The 24,989-nt window shown below is 44.7% G+C and overlaps 25 non-coding genes across 25 annotated transcripts; 24 read left to right on the top strand and 1 right to left on the bottom strand.

Moving 5' to 3' along the window:
• Window positions 1-918: 918 nt before the first annotated feature.
• trnai-uau (transfer RNA isoleucine (anticodon UAU)) lies at window positions 919-1,012 on the bottom strand. Its single transcript has 2 exons — window positions 975-1,012; window positions 919-954 (listed from the first exon to the last, which is right to left on the bottom strand). It is a non-coding gene; the product is annotated as a tRNA-Ile (tRNA).
• Window positions 1,013-2,450: 1,438 nt separating this feature from the next.
• trnai-uau (transfer RNA isoleucine (anticodon UAU)) lies at window positions 2,451-2,544 on the top strand. Its single transcript has 2 exons — window positions 2,451-2,488; window positions 2,509-2,544. It is a non-coding gene; the product is annotated as a tRNA-Ile (tRNA).
• An 888-nt stretch (window positions 2,545-3,432) lies between these two features.
• trnai-uau (transfer RNA isoleucine (anticodon UAU)) lies at window positions 3,433-3,526 on the top strand. Its single transcript has 2 exons — window positions 3,433-3,470; window positions 3,491-3,526. It is a non-coding gene; the product is annotated as a tRNA-Ile (tRNA).
• A 421-nt stretch (window positions 3,527-3,947) lies between these two features.
• Window positions 3,948-4,041, top strand: trnai-uau (transfer RNA isoleucine (anticodon UAU)). Its single transcript has 2 exons — window positions 3,948-3,985; window positions 4,006-4,041. It is a non-coding gene; the product is annotated as a tRNA-Ile (tRNA).
• A 421-nt stretch (window positions 4,042-4,462) lies between these two features.
• On the top strand, window positions 4,463-4,556 carry trnai-uau (transfer RNA isoleucine (anticodon UAU)). Its single transcript has 2 exons — window positions 4,463-4,500; window positions 4,521-4,556. It is a non-coding gene; the product is annotated as a tRNA-Ile (tRNA).
• Window positions 4,557-6,005: 1,449 nt separating this feature from the next.
• On the top strand, window positions 6,006-6,099 carry trnai-uau (transfer RNA isoleucine (anticodon UAU)). Its single transcript has 2 exons — window positions 6,006-6,043; window positions 6,064-6,099. It is a non-coding gene; the product is annotated as a tRNA-Ile (tRNA).
• Window positions 6,100-7,034: 935 nt separating this feature from the next.
• On the top strand, window positions 7,035-7,128 carry trnai-uau (transfer RNA isoleucine (anticodon UAU)). Its single transcript has 2 exons — window positions 7,035-7,072; window positions 7,093-7,128. It is a non-coding gene; the product is annotated as a tRNA-Ile (tRNA).
• Window positions 7,129-8,063: 935 nt separating this feature from the next.
• On the top strand, window positions 8,064-8,157 carry trnai-uau (transfer RNA isoleucine (anticodon UAU)). The gene is made up of 2 exons: window positions 8,064-8,101; window positions 8,122-8,157. It is a non-coding gene; the product is annotated as a tRNA-Ile (tRNA).
• Window positions 8,158-8,577: 420 nt separating this feature from the next.
• On the top strand, window positions 8,578-8,671 carry trnai-uau (transfer RNA isoleucine (anticodon UAU)). Its single transcript has 2 exons — window positions 8,578-8,615; window positions 8,636-8,671. It is a non-coding gene; the product is annotated as a tRNA-Ile (tRNA).
• A 936-nt stretch (window positions 8,672-9,607) lies between these two features.
• Window positions 9,608-9,701, top strand: trnar-ucu (transfer RNA arginine (anticodon UCU)). The gene is made up of 2 exons: window positions 9,608-9,645; window positions 9,666-9,701. It is a non-coding gene; the product is annotated as a tRNA-Arg (tRNA).
• Window positions 9,702-13,929: 4,228 nt separating this feature from the next.
• Window positions 13,930-14,023, top strand: trnai-uau (transfer RNA isoleucine (anticodon UAU)). Its single transcript has 2 exons — window positions 13,930-13,967; window positions 13,988-14,023. It is a non-coding gene; the product is annotated as a tRNA-Ile (tRNA).
• A 936-nt stretch (window positions 14,024-14,959) lies between these two features.
• trnai-uau (transfer RNA isoleucine (anticodon UAU)) lies at window positions 14,960-15,053 on the top strand. Its single transcript has 2 exons — window positions 14,960-14,997; window positions 15,018-15,053. It is a non-coding gene; the product is annotated as a tRNA-Ile (tRNA).
• A 420-nt stretch (window positions 15,054-15,473) lies between these two features.
• trnai-uau (transfer RNA isoleucine (anticodon UAU)) lies at window positions 15,474-15,567 on the top strand. Its single transcript has 2 exons — window positions 15,474-15,511; window positions 15,532-15,567. It is a non-coding gene; the product is annotated as a tRNA-Ile (tRNA).
• A 421-nt stretch (window positions 15,568-15,988) lies between these two features.
• trnai-uau (transfer RNA isoleucine (anticodon UAU)) lies at window positions 15,989-16,082 on the top strand. The gene is made up of 2 exons: window positions 15,989-16,026; window positions 16,047-16,082. It is a non-coding gene; the product is annotated as a tRNA-Ile (tRNA).
• A 422-nt stretch (window positions 16,083-16,504) lies between these two features.
• Window positions 16,505-16,598, top strand: trnai-uau (transfer RNA isoleucine (anticodon UAU)). The gene is made up of 2 exons: window positions 16,505-16,542; window positions 16,563-16,598. It is a non-coding gene; the product is annotated as a tRNA-Ile (tRNA).
• Window positions 16,599-17,020: 422 nt separating this feature from the next.
• On the top strand, window positions 17,021-17,114 carry trnai-uau (transfer RNA isoleucine (anticodon UAU)). The gene is made up of 2 exons: window positions 17,021-17,058; window positions 17,079-17,114. It is a non-coding gene; the product is annotated as a tRNA-Ile (tRNA).
• A 943-nt stretch (window positions 17,115-18,057) lies between these two features.
• Window positions 18,058-18,151, top strand: trnai-uau (transfer RNA isoleucine (anticodon UAU)). Its single transcript has 2 exons — window positions 18,058-18,095; window positions 18,116-18,151. It is a non-coding gene; the product is annotated as a tRNA-Ile (tRNA).
• A 422-nt stretch (window positions 18,152-18,573) lies between these two features.
• Window positions 18,574-18,667, top strand: trnai-uau (transfer RNA isoleucine (anticodon UAU)). Its single transcript has 2 exons — window positions 18,574-18,611; window positions 18,632-18,667. It is a non-coding gene; the product is annotated as a tRNA-Ile (tRNA).
• A 943-nt stretch (window positions 18,668-19,610) lies between these two features.
• On the top strand, window positions 19,611-19,704 carry trnai-uau (transfer RNA isoleucine (anticodon UAU)). The gene is made up of 2 exons: window positions 19,611-19,648; window positions 19,669-19,704. It is a non-coding gene; the product is annotated as a tRNA-Ile (tRNA).
• A 421-nt stretch (window positions 19,705-20,125) lies between these two features.
• Window positions 20,126-20,219, top strand: trnai-uau (transfer RNA isoleucine (anticodon UAU)). Its single transcript has 2 exons — window positions 20,126-20,163; window positions 20,184-20,219. It is a non-coding gene; the product is annotated as a tRNA-Ile (tRNA).
• Window positions 20,220-20,640: 421 nt separating this feature from the next.
• Window positions 20,641-20,734, top strand: trnai-uau (transfer RNA isoleucine (anticodon UAU)). The gene is made up of 2 exons: window positions 20,641-20,678; window positions 20,699-20,734. It is a non-coding gene; the product is annotated as a tRNA-Ile (tRNA).
• Window positions 20,735-22,192: 1,458 nt separating this feature from the next.
• On the top strand, window positions 22,193-22,286 carry trnai-uau (transfer RNA isoleucine (anticodon UAU)). Its single transcript has 2 exons — window positions 22,193-22,230; window positions 22,251-22,286. It is a non-coding gene; the product is annotated as a tRNA-Ile (tRNA).
• Window positions 22,287-22,707: 421 nt separating this feature from the next.
• trnai-uau (transfer RNA isoleucine (anticodon UAU)) lies at window positions 22,708-22,801 on the top strand. Its single transcript has 2 exons — window positions 22,708-22,745; window positions 22,766-22,801. It is a non-coding gene; the product is annotated as a tRNA-Ile (tRNA).
• Window positions 22,802-23,744: 943 nt separating this feature from the next.
• Window positions 23,745-23,838, top strand: trnai-uau (transfer RNA isoleucine (anticodon UAU)). The gene is made up of 2 exons: window positions 23,745-23,782; window positions 23,803-23,838. It is a non-coding gene; the product is annotated as a tRNA-Ile (tRNA).
• A 936-nt stretch (window positions 23,839-24,774) lies between these two features.
• On the top strand, window positions 24,775-24,868 carry trnai-uau (transfer RNA isoleucine (anticodon UAU)). Its single transcript has 2 exons — window positions 24,775-24,812; window positions 24,833-24,868. It is a non-coding gene; the product is annotated as a tRNA-Ile (tRNA).
• The last annotated feature ends 121 nt before the right edge of the window (window positions 24,869-24,989 follow it).

The following is a 24,989-nucleotide window of genomic DNA, read 5'->3' as shown; positions in this document are numbered from 1 at the left end:
TGAACACCAATTTTTGCACAAACTAGCTGTACAATTTTAGGTCCAAGTCAGTACCACAATTGAGCTGTCTGGCTACCTCAGTCGGTAGAGCTCGAGGCTCTCAATCTCAGAGGTGTAGTTTTGAGAAACACTTTGGGTATTTCTTTTTGAGCCGAAGCACCAATTCACTTTGCAAACAGCCATCCACCTGGACTTTCGAGCAGGCTTGCCACCCTGCATTTCTAACCTGTCAGCATTAGCTGGTGATACAGGAGAATATGGGTTTGAATCCTTGCTGTGCTGGCACTCTAACCTGTTATCTAAATAACATACCATTTACTAGTAAAATGTCCTACTAAATGGAGTGAAATAAGCTCCTTTTCTGGACAAGAAACAGACAGGCAGAATGTTTAAGAAACAAATTTTCTCCTGGTGAGGGTTGAACTCACAACCTCGGCAATGCTTCGCTGCATACTGCGGTATACGCCCCATGCGCTAACCGATTGCGCCACAGGAGTCATGCAAAGCACTCTACCTGATCACCAATTTTGGCACAAATAAGCTGTACAATTTTCGGTCCAAGTCAGTACCACAATTGAGCTGTCTGGCTACCTCAGTCGGTAGAGCACGAGGCTCTTAATCTCAGAGTCATAGTTTTGAGAAACACATTGGGTATTAATTTTTGTGTCGAAGCACCAACTCACTTTGCAAACAGCAATGCACCTGGACTTTCGAGCAGGCTTGCCACCCTGCATTTCTAACCTGTCAGCCTTAGCTGGTGATACAGGAGAATATGGGTTTGAATCCTTGCTGTGCTGGCACTCTAACCTGTTATCTAAATAACATACCATTTACTTGTAAAACATCCTCCTAAATGGAGTGAAATAAGCTCATTTTCTGGACAAGAAATAGACAGGGAGAATGTTTAAGAAAAAAATTTGCACCTGGTGAGGGTCGAACTCACAACCTCGGCATTGCTTCACTGCATACTTCTGTATAAGTACCACGCGCTAACCGATTGCGCCACAGGAGCCATGCAAAGCACTCTAACTGAACCCCAATTTTTGCACAAACTAGCTGTACAATTTTCAGTCCAAGTCAGTACCACAATTGAGCTGTCTGGCTACCTCAGTCGGTAGAGCACGAGGCTCTTAATCTCAGAGTCGTAGTTTTGAGAAACACATCGGGTATTTATTTTTGTGTCGAAGCACCAACTCACTTTGCAAACAGCCATCCACCTGGACTTTCGAACAGGCGTGCCAACCTGCATTGCTAACTTGTCAGGCTTAGCTGGTGATACAGGAGAATATGGGTTTGAATCCTTGCTGTGCTGTCACTCTAACCTGTTATCTAAATAACATACCATTTACTTGTAAAACATCCTCCTAATTGGAGTGAAATAAGCTCCTTTTCTGGACAAGAAATAGACAGGCAGAAAGTTTAAGAAACAAACTTGCTCCTGGTGAGGGTCGAACTCACAACCTCGGCATTGCTGCACTGCATACTGCTGTATAAGTACCACGCCCTAACCGATTGCGCCAGAAACTTTCTGCCTGTCTGTTTCTTGTCCAGAAAAGGAGCTTATTTCACTCACATTAGGAGGACTTTTTACAAGTAAATGGTATGTTATTTAGATAACATAGTAATATTTACAGTGCCAGCACAGCAAGGATTCAAACACATATTCTCCTGTATCACCAGCTAAGCCTGACAAGTTAGCAATGCAGGGTGGCAAGCCTGCTCGAAAGTCCAGGTGGATGGCTGTTTGCAAAGTGAGTTGGTGCTTCGTCTCAAAAAAATAAATACCCAAAGTGTGGCTCAAACCATCTGAGATTAAGAGTCTCATGCTCTACTGTCTGAGCTAGCCAGGCAGCTCAATTGTGGTACTGACTTTAACCGAATGTTGTACAGCTCTGTTTGTTCAAAATATGGTGATTGGGTAGAGTGCTTCACATTGCTCCTGTGTTGCAATCGGTTTACCCATGGGATTTATACAGCAGTATGTAGGGAAGCAATGTTGCGGTATTGAGTTTGAGCCTCACAAGGAACAAGTACATTTCTTGAACCCTCTGCCCTTCTTTTTCTTGTCCAGAAAAGGAGCTTATATCACTCCGTTTAGGAGGACGTTTTACAAGTAAATGGTATGTTATTTAGATAACAGGTTAGAGTGCCAGCACAGCAAGGATTCAAACCCATATTCTCCTGTATCACCAGCTAAGGCTGACAGGTTAGCAATGCAGAGTGGCAAGCCTGCTCGAAAGTCCAGGTGGATGGCTGTTTGCAAAGTGAGTTGGTGCTTCGGCTCAAAAAGAAATACCCAAAGTGTTTCTCAAAACTACGACTCTGAGATTAAGAGCCTCGTGCTCTACCGACTGAGGTAGCCAGATAGCTCAATTGTGTTACTGACTTGGACCGAAAACTGTACAGCTAGTTTGTGCAAAAACTTGTGATCAGGTATAGTGCTTTGCATGGCTCCTGTGGCGCAATCGGTTAGCGCGTGGTACTTATACAGCAGTATGCAGCGAAGCAATGCCGAGGTTGTGAGTTCGAGCCTCACCAGGAGTAAATTTATTTCTTAAACATTCTGCATGTCTATTTCTTGTCCAGAAAAGGAGCTTTTTCACTCCATTTAGGAGGACGTTTTACAAGTAAATGGTATGTTATTTAGATAACAGGTTAGAGTGCCAGCACATCAAGGATTCAAATCATATTCTCCTGTATCACCAGCTAAGGCTGACAAGTTAGCAATGCAGAGTGGCAAGCCTGCTCGAAAGTCCAGGTGGATGGCTGTTTGCAAAGTGAGTTGGTGCTTCGGCTCAAAAAGAAATACCCAAAGTGTTTCTCAAAACTACGACTCTGAGATTAAGAGTAGCCAGACAGCTCAATTGTGTTACTGACTTGGACCGAAAACTGTACAGCTAGTTTGTGCCAAAATTGGTGATCAGGTAGGGTGCTTTGCATGGCTCTTGTGGCGCGATCGGTTAGCGTGTGGTACTTATACAGCAGTATGCAGCGAAGCAAAGCAGAGGTTGTGAGTTCGAGACTCACCAGGAGCAAGTTTGTTTCTTAAACTTTCTGCCTGTCTATTTCTTGTCCAGAAAAGGAGCTTTTTCACTCCATTTAGGAGGACGTTTTACAAGTAAATGGTATGTTATTTAGATAACAGGTTAGAGTGCCAGCACAGCAAGGATTCAAATCATATTCTCCTGTATCACCAGCTAAGGCTGACAAGTTAGCAATGCAGAGTGGCAAGCCTGCTCGAAAGTCCAGGTGGATGGCTGTTTGCAAAGTGAGTTGGTGCTTCGGCTCAAAAATAAATACCCAAAGTGTTTCTCAAAACTACGACTCTGAGATTAAGAGTAGCCAGACAGCTCAATTGTGTTACTGACTTGGACCGAAAACTGTACAGCTAGTTTGTGCCAAAATTGGTGATCAGGTAGGGTGCTTTGCATGGCTCTTGTGGCGCAATCGGTTAGCGTGTGGTACTTATACAGCAGTATGCAGCGAAGCAATACCGAGGTTGTGAGTTCGAGCCTCACCAGGAGCAAGTTTGTTTCTAAAACTTTCTGCCTGTCTTTTTCTTGTCCAGAAAAGGAGCTTTTTTCACTCCGTTTAGGAGGATGTTTTACAAGTAAATGGTATGTTATTTAGATAACAGGTTAGAGTGCCAGCACAGCAAGGATTCAAACCCATATTCTCCTGTATCACCAGCTAAGGCTGACAGGTTAGCAATGCAGGGTGGCAAGCCTGCTCGAAAGTCCAGGTGGATGGCTGTTTGCAAAGTGAGTTGGTGCTTCGACACAATAAGAAATACCCAAAGTGTTTCTCAAAACTATGACTCTGAGATTAAGACCCTCGTGCTCCACCGACTGAGGTAGCCAGACTGCTCATTTGTGGTACTGACTTGGACCGAAAATTGTACAGCTAGTTTGTGCAAAAATTGGTGATCAAGTAGAGTGCTTTACTTGGCTCCTGTGGCGCAATCGGTAGCCGCGTGGTACTTATACAGCAGTATGCAGCGAAGCAATGCCGAGGTTGTGAGTTCGAGCCTCACCAGGAGCAAGTTTGTTTCTTAAACTTTCTGCCTGTCTATTTCTTGTCCAGAAAAGGAGCTTTTTTCACTCCATTTAGGAGGATGTTTTACAAGTAAATGGTATGTTATTTAGATAACAGGTTAGAGTGCCAGCACAGCAAGGATTCAAACCTATATTCTCCTGTATCACCAGCTAAGGCTGACAGGTTAGCAATGCAGGGTGGCAAGCCTGCTCGAAAGTCCAGGTGGATGTCTGTTTGCAAAGTGAGTTGGTGCTTCGACACAATAAGAAATACCCAAAGTGTTTCTCAAAACTACGACTCTGAGATTAAGACCCTCGTGCTCTACCGACTGAGGTAGCCAGACTGCTCAATTGTGGTACTGACTTGGACCGAAAATTGTACAGCTAGTTTGTGCAAAAATTGGTGATCAGGTAGAGTTCTTGGCATGGCTCCTGTGGCGCAATCGGTTAGCGCGTGGTACTTATACAGCAGTATGCAGCGAAGCAATGCCGAGGTTGTGAGTTCGAGCCTCACCAGGAGCAGATTTGTTTCTTAAACATTCTACCTGTCTATTTCTTGTCCAGAAAAGGAGCTTTTTTCACTCCATTTAGGAGGATGTTTTACAAGTAAATGGTATGTTATTTAGGTAACAGGTTAGAGTGCCAGCACAGCAAGGATTCAAATCATATTCTCCTGTATCACCAGCTAAGGCTGACAAGTTAGCAATGCAGGGTGGCAAGCCTGCTCGAAAGTCCAGGTGGATGGCTGTTTGCAAAGTGAGTTGGTGCTTCGGCTCAAAAAGAAATACCCAAAGTGTTTCTCAAAACTACGACTCTGAGATTAAGAGCCTCGTGCTCTACCGACTGAGGTAGCCAGACTGCTCAATTGTGTTACTGACTTGGACCGAAAACTGTACAGCTAGTTTGTGCCAAAATTGGTGATCAGGTAGGGTTCTTTGCATTGCTCTTGTGGCGCAATCGGTTAGCGTGTGGTACTTATACAGCAGTATGCAGCGAAGCAATGCAGAAGTTGAAAGTTCGAGCCTGACCAGGAGCAAGTTTGTTTCTTAAACTTTCTGCCTGTCTATTTCTTGTCCAGAAAAGGAGCTTATTTCACTCCATTTAGGAGGACGTTTTACAAGTAAATGGTATGTTATTTAGATAACAGGTTAGAGTGCCAGCACAGCAAGGATTCAAACCCATATTCTCCTGTATCACCAGCTAAGGTTGACAGGTTAGCAATGCAGGGTGGCAAGCCTGCTCGAAAGTCCAGGTGGATGGCTGTTTGCAAAGTGAGTTGGTGCTTCGACACAATAAGAAATACCCAAAGTGTTTCTCAAAACTACGACTCTGAGATTAAGAGCCTCGTGCTCTACCGACTGAGGTAGCCAGACAGCTCAATTGTGTTACTGACTTGGACCGAAAACTGTACAGCTAGTTTGTGCCAAAATTGGTGATCAGGTAGGGTGCTTTGCATGCCTCTTGTGGCGCAATCGGTTAGCGTGTGTACTTTTACAGCAGTATGCAGCGAAGCAATGCCGAGGTTGTGAGTTCGAGCCTCAGCAGGAGCAAGTTTGTTTCTTAAACTTTCTGCCTGTCAATTTCTTGTCCAGAAAAGGAGCTTTTTTCACTCCATTTAGGAGGATGTTTTACAAGTAAATGGTATGTTATTTAGATAACAGGTTAGAGTGCCAGCACAGCAAGGATTCAAACCTATATTCTCCTGTATCACCAGCTAAGGCTGACAGGTTAGCAATGCAGGGTGGCAAGCCTGCTCGAAAGTCCAGGTGGATGTCTGTTTGCAAAGTGAGTTGGTGCTTCGACACAATAAGAAATACCCAAAGTGTTTCTCAAAACTACGACTCTGAGATTAAGACCCTCGTGCTCTACCGACTGAGGTAGCCAGACTGCTCAATTGTGGTACTGACTTGGACCGAAAATTGTACAGCTAGTTTGTGCAAAAATTGGTGATCAGGTAGAGTTCTTGGCATGGCTCCTGTGGCGCAATCGGTTAGCGCGTGGTACTTATACAGCAGTATGCAGCGAAGCAATGCAGAGGTTGTGAGTTCGAGCCTCACCAGGAGCAGATTTTTTTCTTAAACATTCTGCCTGTCTATTTCTTGTCCAGAAAAGGAGCTTTTTTCACTCCATTTAGGAGGATGTTTTACAAGTAAATGGTATGTTATTTAGGTAACAGGTTAGAGTGCCAGCACAGCAAGGATTCAAATCATATTCTCCTGTATCACCAGCTAAGGCTGACAAGTTAGCAATGCAGGGTGGCAAGCCTGCTCGAAAGTCCAGGTGGATGGCTGTTTGCAAAGTGAGTTGGTGCTTCGGCTCAAAAAGAAATACCCAAAGTGTTTCTCAAAACTACGACTCTGAGATTAAGAGCCTCGTGCTCTACCGACTGAGGTAGCCAGACTGCTCAATTGTGTTACTGACTTGGACCGAAAACTGTACAGCTAGTTTGTGCCAAAATTGGTGATCAGGTAGGGTTCTTTGCATTGCTCTTGTGGCGCAATCGGTTAGCGTGTGGTACTTATACAGCAGTATGCAGCGAAGCAATGCAGAAGTTGTGAGTTCAAGCCTCACCAGGAGCAAATTTATTTCTTAAACATTCTGCCTGTCTATTTCTTGTCCAGAAAAGGAGCTTATTTCACTCCATTTAGGAGGACGTTTTACAAGTAAATGGTATGTTATTTAGATAACAGGTTAGAGTGCCAGCACAGCAAGGATTCAAACCCATATTCTCCTGTATCACTAGCTAAGGCTGACAGGTTAGCAATGCAGGGTGGCAAGCCTGCTCGAAAGTCCAGGTGGATGGCTGTTTGCAAAGTGAGTTGGTGCTTCGACACAATAAGAAATACCCAAAGTGTTTCTCAAAACTACGACTCTGAGATTAAGAGCCTCGTGCTCCACCGACTGAGGTAGCCAGACTGCTCAATTGTGGTACTGACTTGGACCGAAAATTGTACAGCTAGTTTGTGCAAAAATTGGTGATCAGGTAGTGGTCTTGGCATGGCTCCTGTGGCGTAATCGGTTAGCGCGTGGTACTTATACAGCAGTATGCAGCGAAGCAATGCCGAGGTTGTGAGTTCGAGCCTCACCAGGAGAAGATTTGTTTCTTAAACATTCTGCCTGTCTATTTCTTGTCCAGAAAAGGAGCTTTTTTCACTCCATTTAGGAGGACGTTTTACAAGTAAATGGTATGTTATTTAGATAACAGGTTAGAGTGCCAGTAGAGCAAGGATTCAAATCATATTCTCCTGTATCACCAGCTAAGGCTGACAGGTTAGCAATGCAGGGTGGCAAGCCTGCTCGAAAGTCCAGGTGGATGGCTGTTTGCAAAGTGAGTTGGTGCTTCGGCTCAAAAAGAAATACCCAAAGTGTTTCTCAAAACTACGACTCTGAGATTAAGAGCCTCGTGCTCTACCGACTGAGGTAGCCAGACTGCTCAATTGTGTTACTGACTTGGACCGAAAACTGTACAGCTAGTTTGTGCCAAAATTGGTGATCAGGTAGGGTTCTTTGCATTGCTCTTGTGGCGCAATCGGTTAGCGTGTGGTACTTATACAGCAGTATGCAGCGAAGCAATGCAGAAGTTGTGAGTTCAAGCCTCACCAGGAGCAAATATATTTCTTAAACATTCTGCCTGTCTATTTCTTGTCCAGAAAAGGAGCTTATTTCACTCCATTTAGGAGGACGTTTTACAAGTAAATGGTATGTTATTTAGATAACAGGTTAGAGTGCCAGCACAGCAAGGATTCAAACCCATATTCTCCTGTATCACTAGCTAAGGCTGACAGGTTAGCAATGCAGGGTGGCAAGCCTGCTTGAAAGTCCAGGTGGATGGCTGTTTGCAAAGTGAGTTGGTGCTTCGACACAATAAGAAATACCCAAAGTGTTTCTCAAAACTACGACTCTGAGATTAAGAGCCTCGTGCTCCACCGACTGAGGTAGCCAGACTGCTCAATTGTGGTACTGACTTGGACCGAAAATTGTACAGCTAGTTTGTGCAAAAATTGGTGATCAGGTAGTGGTCTTGGCATGGCTCCTGTGGCGTAATCGGTTAGCGCGTGGTACTTATACAGCAGTATGCAGCGAAGCAATGCCGAGGTTGTGAGTTCGAGCCTCACCAGGAGAAGATTTGTTTCTTAAACATTCTGCCTGTCTATTTCTTGTCCAGAAAAGGAGCTTTTTTCACTCCATTTAGGAGGACGTTTTACAAGTAAATGGTATGTTATTTAGATAACAGGTTAGAGTGCCAGTACAGCAAGGATTCAAATCATATTCTCCTGTATCACCAGCTAAGGCTGACAGGTTAGCAATGCAGGGTGGCAAGCCTGCTCGAAAGTCCAGGTGGATGGCTGTTTGCAAAGTGAGTTGGTGCTTCGGCTCAAAAAGAAATACCCAAAGTGTTTCTCAAAACTACGACTCTGAGATTAAGAGCCTCGTGCTCTACCGACTGAGGTAGCCAGACAGCTCAATTGTGTTACTGACTTGGACCGAAAACTGTACAGCTACTTTGTGCCAAAATTGGTGATCAGGTAGGGTGCTTTGCATGGCTCTTGTGGCGCAATCGGTTAGCGTGTGGTACTTATACAGCAGTATGCAGCGAAGCAATGCCGAGGTTGTGAGTTCGAGCCTCACCAGGAGCAAATGTATTTCTTAAACATTCTGCCTGTCTGTTTCTTGTCCAGAAAAGGAGCTTATTTCACTCCATTTAGGAGGACGTTTTACAAGTAAATGGTATGTTATTTAGATAACAGGTTAGAGTGCCAGCACAGCAAGGATTCAAACCCATATTCTCCTGTATCACTAGCTAAGGCTGACAGGTTAGCAATGCAGGGTGGCAAGCCTGCTCGAAAGTCCAGGTGGATGGCTGTTTGCAAAGTGAGTTGGTGCTTCGACACAATAAGAAATACCCAAAGTGTTTCTCAAAACTACGACTCTGAGATTAAGAGCCTCGTGCTCTACCGACTGAGGTAGCCAGACAGCTCAATTGTGTTACTGACTTGGACCGAAACCTGTACAGCTAGTTTGTGCAAAAATTGGTGATCAGGTAGAGTTCTTGGCATGGCTCCTGTGGCGCAATCGGTTAGCGCGTGGTACTAATACAGCAGTATGCAGCGAAGCAATGCCGAGGTTGTGAGTTCAAGCCTCACCAGGAGCAAATTTATTTCTTAAACATTCTGCCTGTCTATTTCTTGTCCAGAAAAGGAGCTTATTTCACTCCATTTAGGAGGACGTTTTACAAGTAAATGGTATGTTATTTAGATAACAGGTTAGAGTGCCAGCACAGCAAGGATTCAAACCCATATTCTCCTGTATCACCAGCTAATGCTGACAGGTTAGCAATGCAGGGTGGCAAGCCTGCTCGAAAGTCCAGGTGGATGGCTGTTTGCAAAGTGAGTTGGTGCTTCGACACAATAAGAAATACCCAAAGTGTTTCTCAAAACTACGACTCTGAGATTAAGAGCCTCATGCTCTACCGACTGAGGTAGCCAGACAGCTCAATTGTGGTATTGACTTGGACCGAAAACTGTACAGCTAGTTTGTGCCAAAATTTGTGATCAGGTAGTGTGCTTTGCATGGCTCCTGTGGCGCAATCGGTTAGCGCTTGGTACTTCTACAGCAGTATGCAGCGAAGCATTGCCGAGGTTGTGAGTTCGAGCCTCGCCAGGAGCAAATTTGCTTCTTAAACATTCTGCCTGTCTATTTCTTGTCCAGAAAAGGAGCTTTTTCACTCCATTTAGGAGGACGTTTTACAAGTAAATGGTATGTTATTTAGATAACAGGTTAGAGTGCCAGCACAGCAAGGATTCAAATCATATTCTCCTGTATCACCAGCTAAGGCTGACAAGTTAGCAATGCAGGGTGTCAAGCCTGCTCGAAAGTCCAGGTGGATGGCTGTTTGCAAAGTGAGTTGGTGCTTCGGCTCAAAAAGAAATACCCAAAGTGTTTCTCAAAACTACGACTCTGAGATTAAGAGCCTCGTGCTCTACCGACTGAGGTAGCCAGACAGCTCAATTGTGTTACTGACTTGGACCGAAAACTGTACAGCTAGTTTGTGCCAAAATTGGTGATCAGGTAGGGTGCTTTTTTTATTTCACCTTTATTTAACCAGGTAGGCAAATTGAGAACACGTTCTCATTTACAATTGCGACCTGGCCAAGATAAAGCAAAGCAGTTCGACACATACAACAACACATAGTTACACATGGAGTAAAACAAACATACAGTCAATAATACAGTGAAAATAAGTCTATATACAATATGAGCAAGTGAGGTGAGATAAGGGAGGTGAAGGCAAACAAAATATATATATAAATAAATAAAAAAATATATAAAAAGGCCATGGTGGCGAAGTAAATACAATATAGCAAGTAAAAAAAAATAACACTGGAATGGTTGGTTTGCAGTGGAAGAAGGTGCAAAGTAGAGATAGAAATAATGGGGTGCAAAGGAGCAAAATAAATAAATACAGTAGGTAAAGAGGTAGTTGTTTGGGCTAAATTCTAGATGGGCTATGTACATGTGCAGTAATCTATGAGCTGCTCTGACAGCTGGTGCTTAACTAGTGAGAGAGATAAGTGTTTCCAGTTTCAGAGATTTTTGTAGTTCGTTCCAGTCATTGGCAGCAGAGAACTGGAAGGAGAGGCGGCCAAAGGAAGAATTGGTTTTGGGGGTGACCAGAGAGATATACCTGCTGGAGCGCGTGCTACGGGTGGGCGTTGCTATGGTGACCAGCGAGCTGAGATAAGGGGGGACTTTACCTAGCAGGGTCTTGTAGATGACCTGGAGCCAGTGGGTTTGGCGACGAGTGTGAAGCGAGGGCCAGCCAACGAGAGCGTACAGGTCGCAGTGGTGGGTAGTATATGGGGCTTTGGTGACAAAACGGATGGCACTGTGATAGACTGCATCCAATTTATTGAGTAGGGTTTTGGAGGCTATTTTGTAAATGACATCACCGAAGTCGAGGATTGGTAGGATGGTCAGTTTTACAAGGGTATGTTTGGCAGCATGAGTGAAGGATGCTTTGTTGCGGAATAGGAAGCCGATTCTAGATTTAACTTTGGATTGGAGATGCTTGATGTGAGTCTGGAAGAAGAGTTTACAGTCTAACCAGACACCTAGGTATTTGTAGTTGTCCACATATTCTAAGTCAGAGCCGTCCAGAGTAGTGATGCTGGACAGGCGGGCAGGTGCAGGCAGCGATCGGTTGAAGAGCATGCATTTAGTTTTACTTGTATTTAAGAGCAATTGGAGGCCACGGAGGGAGAGTTGTATGGCATTGAAGCTCGCCTGGAGGGTTGTTAACACAGTGTCAAGAGAAGGGCCAGAAGTATACAGAATAGTGTCGTCTGCGTAGAGGTGGATCAGAGACTCACCAGCAGCAAGAGCGACATCATTGATGTATACAGAGAAGAGAGTCGGTCCAAGAATTGAACCCTGTGGCACCCCCATAGAGACTGCCAGAGGTCCGGACAACAGACCCTCCGATTTGACTCACTGAACTCGATCAGAGAAGTAGTTGGTGAACCAGGCGAGGCAATCATTAGAGAAACCAAGGCTGTCGAGTCTGCCGATGAGGATGTGGTGATTGACAGAGTCAAAAGCCTTGGCCAGGTCAATGAATATGGCTGCACAGTACTGTTTCCTATCGATAGCGGTTAAGATATCGTTTATGACCTTGAGCGTGGCTGAGGTGCACCCATGACCAGCTCTGAAACCAGATTGCATAGCGGAGAAGGTATGGTGGGATTCGAGATGGTCGGTAATCTGTTTGTTGACTTGGCTTTTGAAGACCTTAGAAAGGCAGGGTAGGATAGATATAGGTCTGTAGCAGTTTGGGTCTAGAGTGTCTCCCCCTTTGAAGAGGGGGATAACCGCAGCTGCTTTCCAATCTTTGGGAATCTCAGACGACACGAAAGAGAGGTTGAAAAGGCTGGTAATAGGGGTGGCAACAATTTCAGCAGATAGTTTTAGAAAGAAAGGGTCCAGATTATCTAGCCCGGCTGATTTGTAAGGGTCCAGATTTTGCAGCTCTTTCAGAACATCAGCTGACTGTATTTGGGAGAAAGAGAAATGGGGAAGGCTTGGGCGAGTAGCAGAGGGGAGGGCAGTGCTGTTGACCGGGGTAGGGGTAGCCAGGTGGAAAGCATGGCCAGCCGTAGAAAAATGCTTATTGAAATTCTCAATTATAATGGATTTGTCGGTGGTGACAGTATTTCCTATCTTCAGTGCAGTTGGAAGCTGGGAGGAGGTGTTCTTATTCTCCATGGACTTTACAGTGTCCCAGAACTTTTTTGAGTTTGTGTTGCAGGAAGCAAATTTCTGCTTGAAAAAGCTAGCCTTGGCTTTTCTAACTGCCTGAGTATACTGGTTTCTAGCTTCCCTGAAAAGTTGCATATCACGGGGGCTGTTCGATGCTAATGCAGAACGCCATAGGATGTTTTTCTGTTGGTTAAGGGCAGTCAGGTCAGGAGAGAACCAAGGGCTATATCTGTTCCTGGTTCTAAATTTCTTGAATGGGGCATGCTTATTCAAGATGGTGAGGAAGGCATTTTTAAAAAATATCCAGGCATCCTCTACTGACGGGATGAGATCAATATCCTTCCAGGATACCTCGGCCAGGTCGATTAGAAAGGCCTGCTCGCTGAAGTGTTTCAGGGAGCGTTTGACAGTGATGAGTGGAGGTCGTTTGATCGCTGACCCATTACGGATACAGGCAATGAGGCAGTGATCGCTGAGATCTTGGTTGAAAACAGCAGAGGTGTGTTTGGAGGGCAAGTTGGTTAGGATGATGTCTATGAGGGTACCCGTGTTTACGGAATTGGGGTGATACCTGGTAGGTTCATTGATAATTTGTGTGAGATTGAGGGCATCAAGCTTAGATTGTAGGATGGCTGGGGTGTTAAGCATGTTCCAATTTAGGTCGCCTAGCAGCACAAGCTCTGAAGATAGATGGGGGGCAATCAGTTCACATATGGTGTCCAGAGCACAGCTGGGGGCAGAGGGCGGTCTATAGCAGGCGGCAACAGTGAGAGACTTGTTTTTAGAGAGGTGGATTTTTAAAAGTAGGAGTTCAAATTGTTTCGGAACAGACCTGGATAGTAAAACAGAACTCTGCAGGCAATCCTTGCAGTAGATTGCAACACCGCCCCCTTTGGCCGTTCTATCTTGTCTGAAAATCTTGTAGTTAGGGATGAAGATGTCAGAATTTTTGGTGGTCTTCCTAAGCCAGGATTCAGACACGGCTAAAACATCTGGGTTGGCAGAGTGTGCTAAAGCAGTGAACAAAACAAACTTAGGGAGGAGGCTTCTAATGTTAACGTGCATGAAACCAAGGCTATTACGGTTACAGAAGTCATCAAAAGAGAGCGCCTGGGGAATAGGAGTGGAGCTAGGTAGTGCAGGGCCTGGATTCACCTCTACATCACCAGAGGAACAGAGGAGGAGTAGGATAAGGGTACAGCTAAAAGCTATGAGAATTGGTGGTTTGGAACGTCTAGAACAGAGAGTAAAAGGAAGTTTCTGGGGGCGATAAAATAGCTTCAAGGAATAATGTACAGACAAATGTATGGTAGGATGTGAATACAGTGGAGGTAAACCTAGGTAATGGGTGATGATGAGAGAGATATAGTCTCTAGAAACATCATTGGAACCAGGTGATGTCATCGCATATGTGGGTGGTGGAACTGAGAGGTTGGATATATAGTGAGCAGGGCTAGAGGCTCTACAGTGAAATAAGCCAATAAACACTAACCAGAACAGCAATGGACAAGGCATATTTACATTAAGGAGAGGCATTCTTAATCGAGTGATCATAAGGGTCCAGTGAGGCGATCCAGACAGCTGGCCGGGTAGCTGGCTATCGGTAGCAAGATAACATAGGATGGAGGTCTGGCTCTTGGCTCTTGTGGCGCAATCGGTTAGCGTGTGGTACTTATACAGCAGTATGCAGCGAAGCAATGCCGAGGTTGTGAGTTCGAGCCTCACCAGGAGCAAATTTATTTCTTAAACATTCTGCCTGTCTATTTCTTGTCCAGAAAAGGAGCTTATTTCACTCCATTTAGGAGGACCTTTTACAAGTAAATGGTATGTTATTTAGATAACAGGTTAGAGTGCCAGCACAGCAAGGATTCAAACCCATATTCTCCTGTATCACTAGCTAAGGCTGACAGGTTAGCAATGCAGGGTGGCAAGCCTGCTCGAAAGTCAAGGTGGATGGCTGTTTGCAAAGTGAGTTGGTGCTTCGGCTCAAAAAGAAATACCCAAAGTGTAACTCAAAACTACGACTCTGAGATTAAGAGCCTCGTGCTCTACCGACTGAGGTAGCCAGACAGCTCAATTGTGTTACTGACTTGGACCGAAAACTGTACAGCTAGTTTGTGCCAAAATTGGTGATCAGGTAGGGTTCTTTGCATGCCTCTTGTGGCGCAATCGGTTAGCGTGTGGTACTTATACAGCAGTATGCAGCGAAGCAAAGCCGAGGTTGTGAGTTCGAGCCTCACCAGGAGCAAGTTTGTTTCTTAAACTTTCTGCCTGTCTATTTCTTGTCCAGAAAAGGAGCTTTTTTCACTCCATTTAGGAGGACGTTTTACAAGTAAATGGTATGTTATTTAGATAACAGGTTAGAGTGCCAGCACAGCAAGGATTCAAACCCATATTCTCCTGTATCACCAGCTAAGGCTGACAGGTTAGCAATGCAGGGTGGCAAGCCTGCTCGAAAGTCCAGGTGGATGGCTGTTTGCAAAGTGAGTTGGTGCTTCGACACAATAAGAAATACCCAAAGTGTTTCTCAAAACTACGACTCTGAGATTAAGAGCCTCGTGCTCTACCGACTGAGGTAGCCAGACTGCTCAATTGTGGTACTGACTTGGACCGAAAATTGTACAGCTAGTTTGTGCAAAAATTGGTGATCAGGTAGAGTTCTTGGCATGGCTCTTGTGGTGCAATCGGTTAGCGTGTGGTATTTATACAGCAGTATGCAGCGAAGCAATGCCGAGGTTGTGAGTTCGAGCCTCACCAGGAGCAAGTTTGTTTCTTAAACTTTCGGCCTGTCTATTTCTTGTCCAGAAAAGGAGCTTTTTTCACTCCATTTAGGAGGACTTTTTACAAGTAAATGGTATGTTATTTAGATAACAGGTTAGAGTGCCAGCACAGCAAGGATTCAAATCATATTCTCCTGTATCACCAGCTAAGGCTGACAGGTTAGCAATGCAGGGTGGCAAGCCTGCTCGAAAGTCCAGGTGGATGGCTGTTTGCAAAGTGAGTTGGTGCTTCGACACAATAAGAAATACCCAAAGTGTTTCTCAAAACTACGACTCTGAGATTAAGAGCCTCGTGCTCTACCGACTGAGGTAGCCAGACTGCTCAATTGTGGTACTGACTTGGACCGAAAATTGTACAGCTAGTTTGTGCAAAAATTGGTGATCAGGTAGAGTTCTTGGCATGGCGCCTGTGGCGCAATCGGTTAGCGCGTGGTACTTATACAGCAGTATGCAGCGAAGCAATGCCGAGGTTGTGAGTTCGAGCCTCACCAGGAGCAAATTTTTTTCTTAAACATTCTGCCTGTCTATTTCTTGTCCAGAAAAGGAGCTTATTTCACTCCATTTAGGAGGACCTTTTACAAGTAAATGGTATGTTATTTAGATAACAGGTTAGAGTGCCAGCACAGCAAGGATTCAAACCCATATTCTCCTGTATCACTAGCTAAGGCTGACAGGTTAGCAATGCAGGGTGGCAAGCCTGCTTGAAAGTCCAGGTGGATGGCTGCTTGCAAAGTGAGTTGGTGCTTCGACACAATAAGAAATACCCAAAGTGTTTCTCAAAACTACGACTCTGAGATTAAGAGCCTCGTGCTCTACCGACTGAGGTAGCCAGACTGCTCAATTGTGGTACTGACTTGGACCGAAAATTGTACAGCTAGTTTGTGCAAAAATTGGTGATCAGGTAGAGTTTTTGTCATGGCTCCTGTGGCGCAATCGGTTAGCGCGTGGTACTTATACAGCAGTATGCAGCGAAGCAATGCCGAGGTTGTGAGTTCGAGCCTCACCAGGAGCAGATTTGTTTCTTAAACATTCTGCCTGTCTATTTCTTGTCCAGAAAAGGAGCTTTTTTTCACTCCATTTAGGAAGATGTTTTACAAGTAAATGGTATGTTATTTAGATAACAGGTTAGAGTGCCAGCACAGCAAGGATTCAAACCTATATTCTCCTGTATCACCAGCTAAGGCTGACAGGTTAGCAATGCAGGGTGGCAAGCCTGCTCGAAAGTCCAGGTGGATGGCTGTTTGCAAAGTGAGTTGGTGCTTCGGCTCAAAAAGAAATACCCAAAGTGTTTCTCAAAACTACGACTCTGAGATTAAGAGCCTCGTGCTCTACCGACTGAGGTAGCCAGACTGCTCAATTGTGGTACTGACTTGGACCGAAAATTGTACAGCTAGTTTGTGAAAAAATTGGTGATCAGGTAGAGTTTTTGTCATGGCTCCTGTGGCGCAATCGGTTAGCGCGTGGTACTTATACAGCAGTATGCAGCGAAGCAATGCCGAGGTTGTGAGTTCGAGCCTCACCAGGAGCAGATTTGTTTCTTAAACATTCTGCCTGTCTATTTCTTGTCCAGAAAAGGAGCTTTTTTTCACTCCATTTAGGAAGATGTTTTACAAGTAAATGGTATGTTATTTAGATAACAGGTTAGAGTGCCAGCACAGCAAGGATTCAAACCTATATTCTCCTGTATCACCAGCTAAGGCTGACAGGTTAGCAATGCAGGGTGGCAAGCCTGCTCGAAAGTCCAGGTGGATGGCTGTTTGTAAAGTGAGTTGGTGCTTCGGCTCAAAAAGAAATACCCAAAGTGTTTCTCAAAACTACGACTCTGAGATTAAGAGCCTCGTGCTCTACCGACTGAGGTAGCCAGACAGCTCAATTGTGGTACTGACTTGGACTGAAAACTGTACAGCTAGTTTGTGCCAAAATTGGTGATCAGGTAGGGTGCATTGCATGGCTCTTGTGGCGCAATCGGTTAGCGTGTGGTACTTATACAGCAGTATGCAGCGAAGCAATGCCGAGGTTGTGAGTTCGAGCCTCACCAGGAGCAAGTTTCTTTCTTAAACTTTCTGCCTGTCTATTTCTTGTCCAGAAAATGAGCTTTTTTCACTCCATTTAGGAAGATGTTTTACAAGTAACTGGTATGTTATTTAGATAACATCTTAGAGTGCCAGCACAGCAAGGATTCAAACCCATATTCTCATGTATCACCAGCTAAGGTTGACAGGTTAACAATGCAGGGTGGCAAGCCTGCTCGAAAGTCCAAGTGGATGGCTGTTTGCAAAGTGAGTTGGTGCTTCGGCTCAAAAAGAAATACCCAAAGTGTTTCTCAAAACTACGACTCTGAGATTAAGAGCCTCGTGCTCTACCGACTGAGGTAGCCAGACAGCTCAATTGTGGAACTGACTTGGACTGAAAATTTTACAGCTAGTTTGTGCAAAAATTGGTGATCAGGTAGAGTGCTTTGCATGGCGCCTGTGGTGCAATCGGTTAGCGCGTGGTACTTATACAGCAGTATGCAGCAAAGCAATGCCGAGGTTGTGAGTTCGAGCCTCACCAGGAGATATTTTCTTTCTTAAACTTTCTGCCTGTCTATTTCTTGTCCAGAAAAGGAGCTTTTTTCACTCCATTTAGGAGGATGTTTTACAAGTAACTGGTATGTTATTTAGATAACATCTTAGAGTGCCAGCACAGCAAGGATTCAGGATTCAAACCCATATTCTCCTGTATCACCAGCTAAGGCTGACAGGTTAGCAATGCAGGGTGGCAAGCCTGCTCGAAAGTCCAGGTGGATGGCTGTTTGCAAAGTGAGTTGGTGCTTCGGCTCAAAAAGAAATACCCAAAGTGTTTCTCAAAACTACGACTCTGAGATTAAGAGCCTCGTGCTCTACCGACTGAGGTAGCCAGACAGCTCAATTGTGGAACTGACTTGGACCAAAAATTTTACAGCTAGTTTGTGCAAAAATTGGTGATCAGGTAGAGTTTTTGTCATGGCTCCTGTGGCGCAATCGGTTAGCGCGTGGTACTTATACAGCAGTATGCAGCGAAGCAATGCCGAGGTTGTGAGTTCGAGCCTCACCAGGAGCAGATTTGTTTCTTAAACATTCTGCCTGTCTATTTCTTGTCCAGAAAAGGAGCTTTTTTTCACTCCATTTAGGAAGATGTTTTACAAGTAAATGGTATGTTATTTAGATAACAGGTTAGAGTGCCAGCACAGCAAGGATTCAAACCTATATTCTCCTGTATCACCAGCTAAGGCTGACAGGTTAGCAATGCAGGGTGGCAAGCCTGCTCGAAAGTCCAGGTGGATGGCTGTTTGCAAAGTGAGTTGGTGCTTCGGCTCAAAAAGAAATACCCAAAGTGTTTCTCAAAACTACGACTCTGAGATTAAGATCCTCGTGCTCTACCGACTGAGGTAGCCAGACAGCTCAATTGTGGTACTGACTTGGACTGAAAACTGTACAGCTAGTTTGTGCCAAAATTGGTGATCAGGTAGGGTGCATTGCATGGCTCTTGTGGCGCAATCGGTTAGCGTGTGGTACTTATACAGCAGTATGCAGCGAAGCAATGCCGAGGTTGTGAGTTCGAGCCTCACCAGGAGCAAGTTTCTTTCTTAAACTTTCTGCCTGTCTATTTCTTGTCCAGAAAAGGAGCTTTTTTCACTCCATTTAGGAAGATGTTTTACAAGTAACTGGTATGTTATTTAGATAACATCTTAGAGTGCCAGCACAGCAAGGATTCAAACCCATATTCTCATGTATCACCAGCTAAGGTTGACAGGTTAACAATGCAGGGTGGCAAGCCTGCTCGAAAGTCCAAGTGGATGGCTGTTTGCAAAGTGAGTTGGTGCTTCGGCTCAAAAAGAAATACCCAAAGTGTTTCTCAAAACTACGACTCTGAGATTAAGAGCCTCGTGCTCTACCGACTGAGGTAGCCAGACAGCTCAATTGTGGAACTGACTTGGACTGAAAATTTTACAGCTAGTTTGTGCAAAAATTGGTGATCAGGTAGAGTGCTTTGCATGGCGCCTGTGGTGCAATCGGTTAGCGCGTGGTACTTATACAGCAGTATGCAGCAAAGCAATGCCGAGGTTGTGAGTTCGAGCCTCACCAGGAGATATTTTCTTTCTTAAACTTTCTGCCTGTCTATTTCTTGTCCAGAAAATGAGCTTTTTTCACTCCATTTAGGAGGATGTTTTACAAGTAACTGGTATGTTATTTAGATAACATCTTAGAGTGCCAGCACAGCAAGGATTCAGGATTCAAACCCATATTCTCCTGTATCACCAGCCAAGGCTGACAGGTTAGCAATGCAGGGTGGCAAGCCTGCTCGAAAGTCCAGGTGGATGGCTGTTTGCAAAGTGAGTTGGTGCTTCGGCTCAAAAAGAAATACCCAAAGTGTTTCTCAAAACTACGACTCTGAGATTAAGAGCCTCGTGCTCTACCGACTGAGGTAGCCAGACAGCTCAATTGTGGAACTGACTTGGACCGAAAATTGTACAGCTAGTTTGTGCAAAAATTGGTGATGAGGTAGAGTGCTTTGCATGGCTCCTGTGGCGCAATCGGTTAGCGCGTGGTAATTATACAGCAGTATGCAGCGAAGCAATGCCGAGGTTGTGAGTTCAAGCCTCACCAGGAGCAATTTTCTTTCTTAAACTTTCTGCCTGTCTATTTCTTGTCCAGAAAATGAGCTTTTTTCACTCCATTTAGGAGGATGTTTTACAAGTAACTGGTATGTTATTTAGATAACATCTTAGAGTGCCAGCACAGCAAGGATTCAAACTCATATTCTCCTGTATAACCAGCTAAGGCTGACAGGTTAGCAATGCAGGGTGGCAAGCCTGCTCGAAAGTCCAGGTGGATGGCTGTTTGCAAAGTGAGTTGGTGCTTCGGCTCAAAAAGAAATACCCAAAGTGTTTCTCAAAACTACGACTCTGAGATTAAGAGCGTCATGCTCTACCGACTGAGGTAGCCAGACAGCTCAATTGTGGTACTGACTTGGACTGAAAATTTTACAGCTAGTTTGTGCAAAAATTGGTGATCAGGTAGAGAGCTTTGCATGGCTCCTGTGGCGCAATCGGTTACCGCGTGGTATTTATACAGCAGTATGCAGCGAAGGAATGCCGAGGTTCTGAGTTCGAGCCTCACCAGGAGCAAGTTTGTTTCTTAAACTTACTGCCTGTCTTTTTCTTGTCCAGAAAAGGAGCTTATATCACTCCATTTAGGAGGACGTTTTACAAGTAAATGGTATGTTATTTAGATAACAGGTTAGAGTGCCAGCACAGCAAGGATTCAAACCCATATTCTCATGTATCACCAGCTAAGGCTGACAGGTTAGCAATGCAGGGTGGCAAGCCTGCTCGAAAGTCCAGGTGGATGGCTGTTTGCAAAGTGAGTTGGTGCTTCGGCTCAAAAAGAAATACCCAAAGTGTTTCTCAAAACGAAGACTCTGAGATTAAGAGCCTCGTGCTCTACCGACTGAGGTAGCCAGACAGCTCAATTGTGTTACTGACATGGACTGAAAATTTTACAGATAGTTTGTGCAAAAATTGGTGATCAGGTAGAGTGCTTTGCATGGCGCCTGTGGTGCAATCGGTTAGCGCGTGGTACTTATACAGCAGTATGCAGCAAAGCAATGCCGAGGTTGTGAGTTCGAGCCTCACCAGGAGCAATTTTCTTTCTTAAACTTTCTGCCTGTCTATTTCTTATCCAGAAAATGAGCTTTTTTCACTCCATTTAGGAGGATGTTTTAAAAGTAAATGGTATGTTATTTAGATAACAGGTTAGAGTGCCAGCACAGCAAGGATTCAAACCCATATTCTCATGTATCACCAGCTAAGGTTGACAGGTTAACAATGCAGGGTGGCAAGCCTGCTCGAAAGTCCAAGTGGATGGCTGTTTGCAAAGTGAGTTGGTGCTTCGGCTCAAAAAGAAATACCCAAAGTGTTTCTCAAAACTACGACTCTGAGATTAAGAGCCTCGTGCTCTACCGACTGAGGTAGCCAGACAGCTCAATTGTGGAACTGACTTGGACTGAAAATTTTACAGCTAGTTTGTGCAAAAATTGGTGATCAGGTAGAGTGCTTTGCATGGCGCCTGTGGTGCAATCGGTTAGCGCGTGGTACTTATACAGCAGTATGCAGCAAAGCAATGCCGAGGTTGTGAGTTCGAGCCTCACCAGGAGATATTTTCTTTCTTAAACTTTCTGCCTGTCTATTTCTTGTCCAGAAAATGAGCTTTTTTCACTCCATTTAGGAGGATGTTTTACAAGTAACTGGTATGTTATTTAGATAACATCTTAGAGTGCCAGCACAGCAAGGATTCAGGATTCAAACCCATATTCTCCTGTATCACCAGCTAAGGCTGACAGGTTAGCAATGCAGGGTGGCAAGCCTGCTCGAAAGTCCAGGTGGATGGCTGTTTGCAAAGTGAGTTGGTGCTTCGGCTCAAAAAGAAATACCCAAAGTGTTTCTCAAAACTACGACTCTGAGATTAAGAGCCTCGTGCTCTACCGACTGAGGTAGCCAGACAGCTCAATTGTGGAACTGACTTGGACCGAAAATTGTACAGCTAGTTTGTGCAAAAATTGGTGATGAGGTAGAGTGCTTTGCATGGCTCCTGTGGCGCAATCGGTTAGCGGGTGGTAATTATACAGCAGTATGCAGCGAAGCAATGCCGAGGTTGTGAGTTCAAGCCTCACCAGGAGCAATTTTCTTTCTTAAACTTTCTGCCTGTCTATTTCTTGTCCAGAAAATGAGCTTTTTTCACTCCATTTAGGAGGATGTTTTACAAGTAACTGGTATGTTATTTAGATAACATCATAGAGTGCCAGCACAGCAAGGATTCAAACTCATATTCTCCTGTATAACCAGCTAAGGCTGACAGGTTAGCAATGCAGGGTGGCAAGCCTGCTCGAAAGTCCAGGTGGATGGCTGTTTGCAAAGTGAGTTGGTGCTTCGGCTCAAAAAGAAATACCCAAAGTGTTTCTCAAAACTACGACTCTGAGATTAAGAGCGTCATGCTCTACCGACTGAGGTAGCCAGACAGCTCAATTGTGGTACTGACTTGGACTGAAAATTTTACAGCTAGTTTGTGCAAAAATTGGTGATCAGGTAGAGAGCTTTGCATGGCTCCTGTGGCGCAATCGGTTACCGCGTGGTATTTATACAGCAGTATGCAGCGAAGGAATGCCGAGGTTCTGAGTTCGAGCCTCACCAGGAGCAAGTTTGTTTCTTAAACTTACTGCCTGTCTTTTTCTTGTCCAGAAAAGGAGCTTATATCACTCCATTTAGGAGGACGTTTTACAAGTAAATGGTATGTTATTTAGATAACAGGTTAGAGTGCCAGCACAGCAAGGATTCAAACCCATATTCTCATGTATCACCAGCTAAGGCTGACAGGTTAGCAATGCAGGGTGGCAAGCCTGCTCGAAAGTCCAGGTGGATGGCTGTTTGCAAAGTGAGTTGGTGCTTCGGCTCAAAAAGAAATACCCAAAGTGTTTCTCAAAACGAAGACTCTGAGATTAAGAGCCTCGTGCTCTACCGACTGAGGTAGCCAGACAGCTCAATTGTGTTACTGACATGGACTGAAAATTTTACAGATAGTTTGTGCAAAAATTGGTGATCAGGTAGAGTGCTTTGCATGGCGCCTGTGGTGCAATCGGTTAGCGCGTGGTACTTATACAGCAGTATGCAGCAAAGCAATGCCGAGGTTGTGAGTTCGAGCCTCACCAGGAGCAATTTTCTTTCTTAAACTTTCTGCCTGTCTATTTCTTATCCAGAAAATGAGCTTTTTTCACTCCATTTAGGAGGATGTTTTAAAAGTAAATGGTATGTTATTTAGATAACAGGTTAGAGTGCCAGCACAGCAAGGATTCAAACCCATATTCTCATGTATCACCAGCTAAGGTTGACAGGTTAACAATGCAGGGTGGCAAGCCTGCTCGAAAGTCCAAGTGGATGGCTGTTTGCAAAGTGAGTTGGTGCTTCGGCTCAAAAAGAAATACCCAAAGTGTTTCTCAAAACTACGACTCTGAGATTAAGAGCCTCGTGCTCTACCGACTGAGGTAGCCAGACAGCTCAATTGTGGAACTGACTTGGACTGAAAATTTTACAGCTAGTTTGTGCAAAAATTGGTGATCAGGTAGAGTGCTTTGCATGGCGCCTGTGGTGCAATCGGTTAGCGCGTGGTACTTATACAGCAGTATGCAGCAAAGCAATGCCGAGGTTGTGAGTTCGAGCCTCACCAGGAGATATTTTCTTTCTTAAACTTTCTGCCTGTCTATTTCTTGTCCAGAAAAGGAGCTTTTTTCACTCCATTTAGGAGGATGTTTTACAAGTAACTGGTATGTTATTTAGATAACATCTTAGAGTGCCAGCACAGCAAGGATTCAGGATTCAAACCCATATTCTCCTGTATCACCAGCTAAGGCTGACAGGTTAGCAATGCAGGGTGGCAAGCCTGCTCGAAAGTCCAGGTGGATGGCTGTTTGCAAAGTGAGTTGGTGCTTCGGCTCAAAAAGAAATACCCAAAGTGTTTCTCAAAACTACGACTCTGAGATTAAGAGCCTCGTGCTCTACCGACTGAGGTAGCCAGACAGCTCAATTGTGGAACTGACTTGGACCGAAAATTTTACAGCTAGTTTGTGCAAAAATTGGTGATGAGGTAGAGTGCTTTGCATGGCTCCTGTGGCGCAATCGGTTAGCGCGTGGTACTTATACAGCAGTATGCAGCGAAGCAATGCCGAGGTTGTGAGTTCAAGCCTCACCAGGAGCAATTTTCTTTCTTAAACTTTCTGCCTGTCTATTTCTTGTCCAGAAAATGAGCTTTTTTCACTCCATTTAGGAGGATGTTTTAAAAGTAACTGGTATGTTATTTAGATAACATCTTAGAGTGCCAGCACAGCAAGGATTCAAACTCATATTCTCCTGTATAACCAGCTAAGGCTGACAGGTTAGCAATGCAGGGTGGCAAGCCTGCTCGAAAGTCCAGGTGGATGGCTGTTTGCAAAGTGAGTTGGTGCTTCGGCTCAAAAAGAAATACCCAAAGTGTTTCTCAAAACGAAGACTCTGAGATTAAGAGCCTCGTGCTCTACCGACTGAGGTAGCCAGACAGCTCAATTGTGGTACTGACTTGGACTGAACATTTTACAGCTAGTTTGTGCAAAAATTGGTGATCAGGTAGAGTGCTTTGCATGGCCCCGGTGGCGCAATTGGTTAGCGCGTGGTATGTATACAGCAGTATGCAGCGAAGGAATGCCGAGGTTTTGAGTTCGAGCCTCACCAGGAGCAAGTTTGTTTCTTAAACTTTCTGCCTGTCTTTTTCTTGTCCAGAAAAGGAGCTTATATCACTCCATTTAGGAGGACGTTTTACAAGTAAATGGTATGTTATTTAGATAACAGGTTAGAGTGCCAGCACAGCAAGGATTCAAACCCATATTCTCATGTATCACCAGCTAAGGCTGACAGGTTAACAATGCAGGGTGACAAGCCTGTTCGAAAGTCCAAGTGGATGGCTGTTTGCAAAGTGAGTTGGTGCTTCGGCTCAAAAAGAAATACCCAAAGTGTTTCTCAAAACTACGACTCTGAGATTAAGAGCGTCATGCTCTACCGACTGAGGTAGCCAGACAGCTCAATTGTGGTACTGACTTGGACTGAACATTTTACAGCTAGTTTGTGCAAAAATTGGTGATCAGGTAGAGTGCTTTGCATGGCTCCTGTGGCGCAATTGGTTAGCGCGTGGTATTTATACAGCAGTATGCAGCGAAGGAATGCCGAGGTTTTGAGTTCGAGCCTCACCAGGAGCAAGTTTGTTTCTTAAACTTTCTGCCTGTCTATTTCTTGTCCAGAAAAGGAGCTTTTTTCAATCCATTTAGGAGGATGTTTTACAAGTAAATGGTATGTTATTTAGATAACAGGTTAGAGTGC

This window comes from Salvelinus fontinalis, chromosome 3 (genome assembly GCF_029448725.1).
Source record: "Salvelinus fontinalis isolate EN_2023a chromosome 3, ASM2944872v1, whole genome shotgun sequence".
Taxonomy (NCBI): domain Eukaryota; kingdom Metazoa; phylum Chordata; class Actinopteri; order Salmoniformes; family Salmonidae; genus Salvelinus; species Salvelinus fontinalis.
This window is presented reverse-complemented; position numbering and strand designations above follow the sequence as displayed.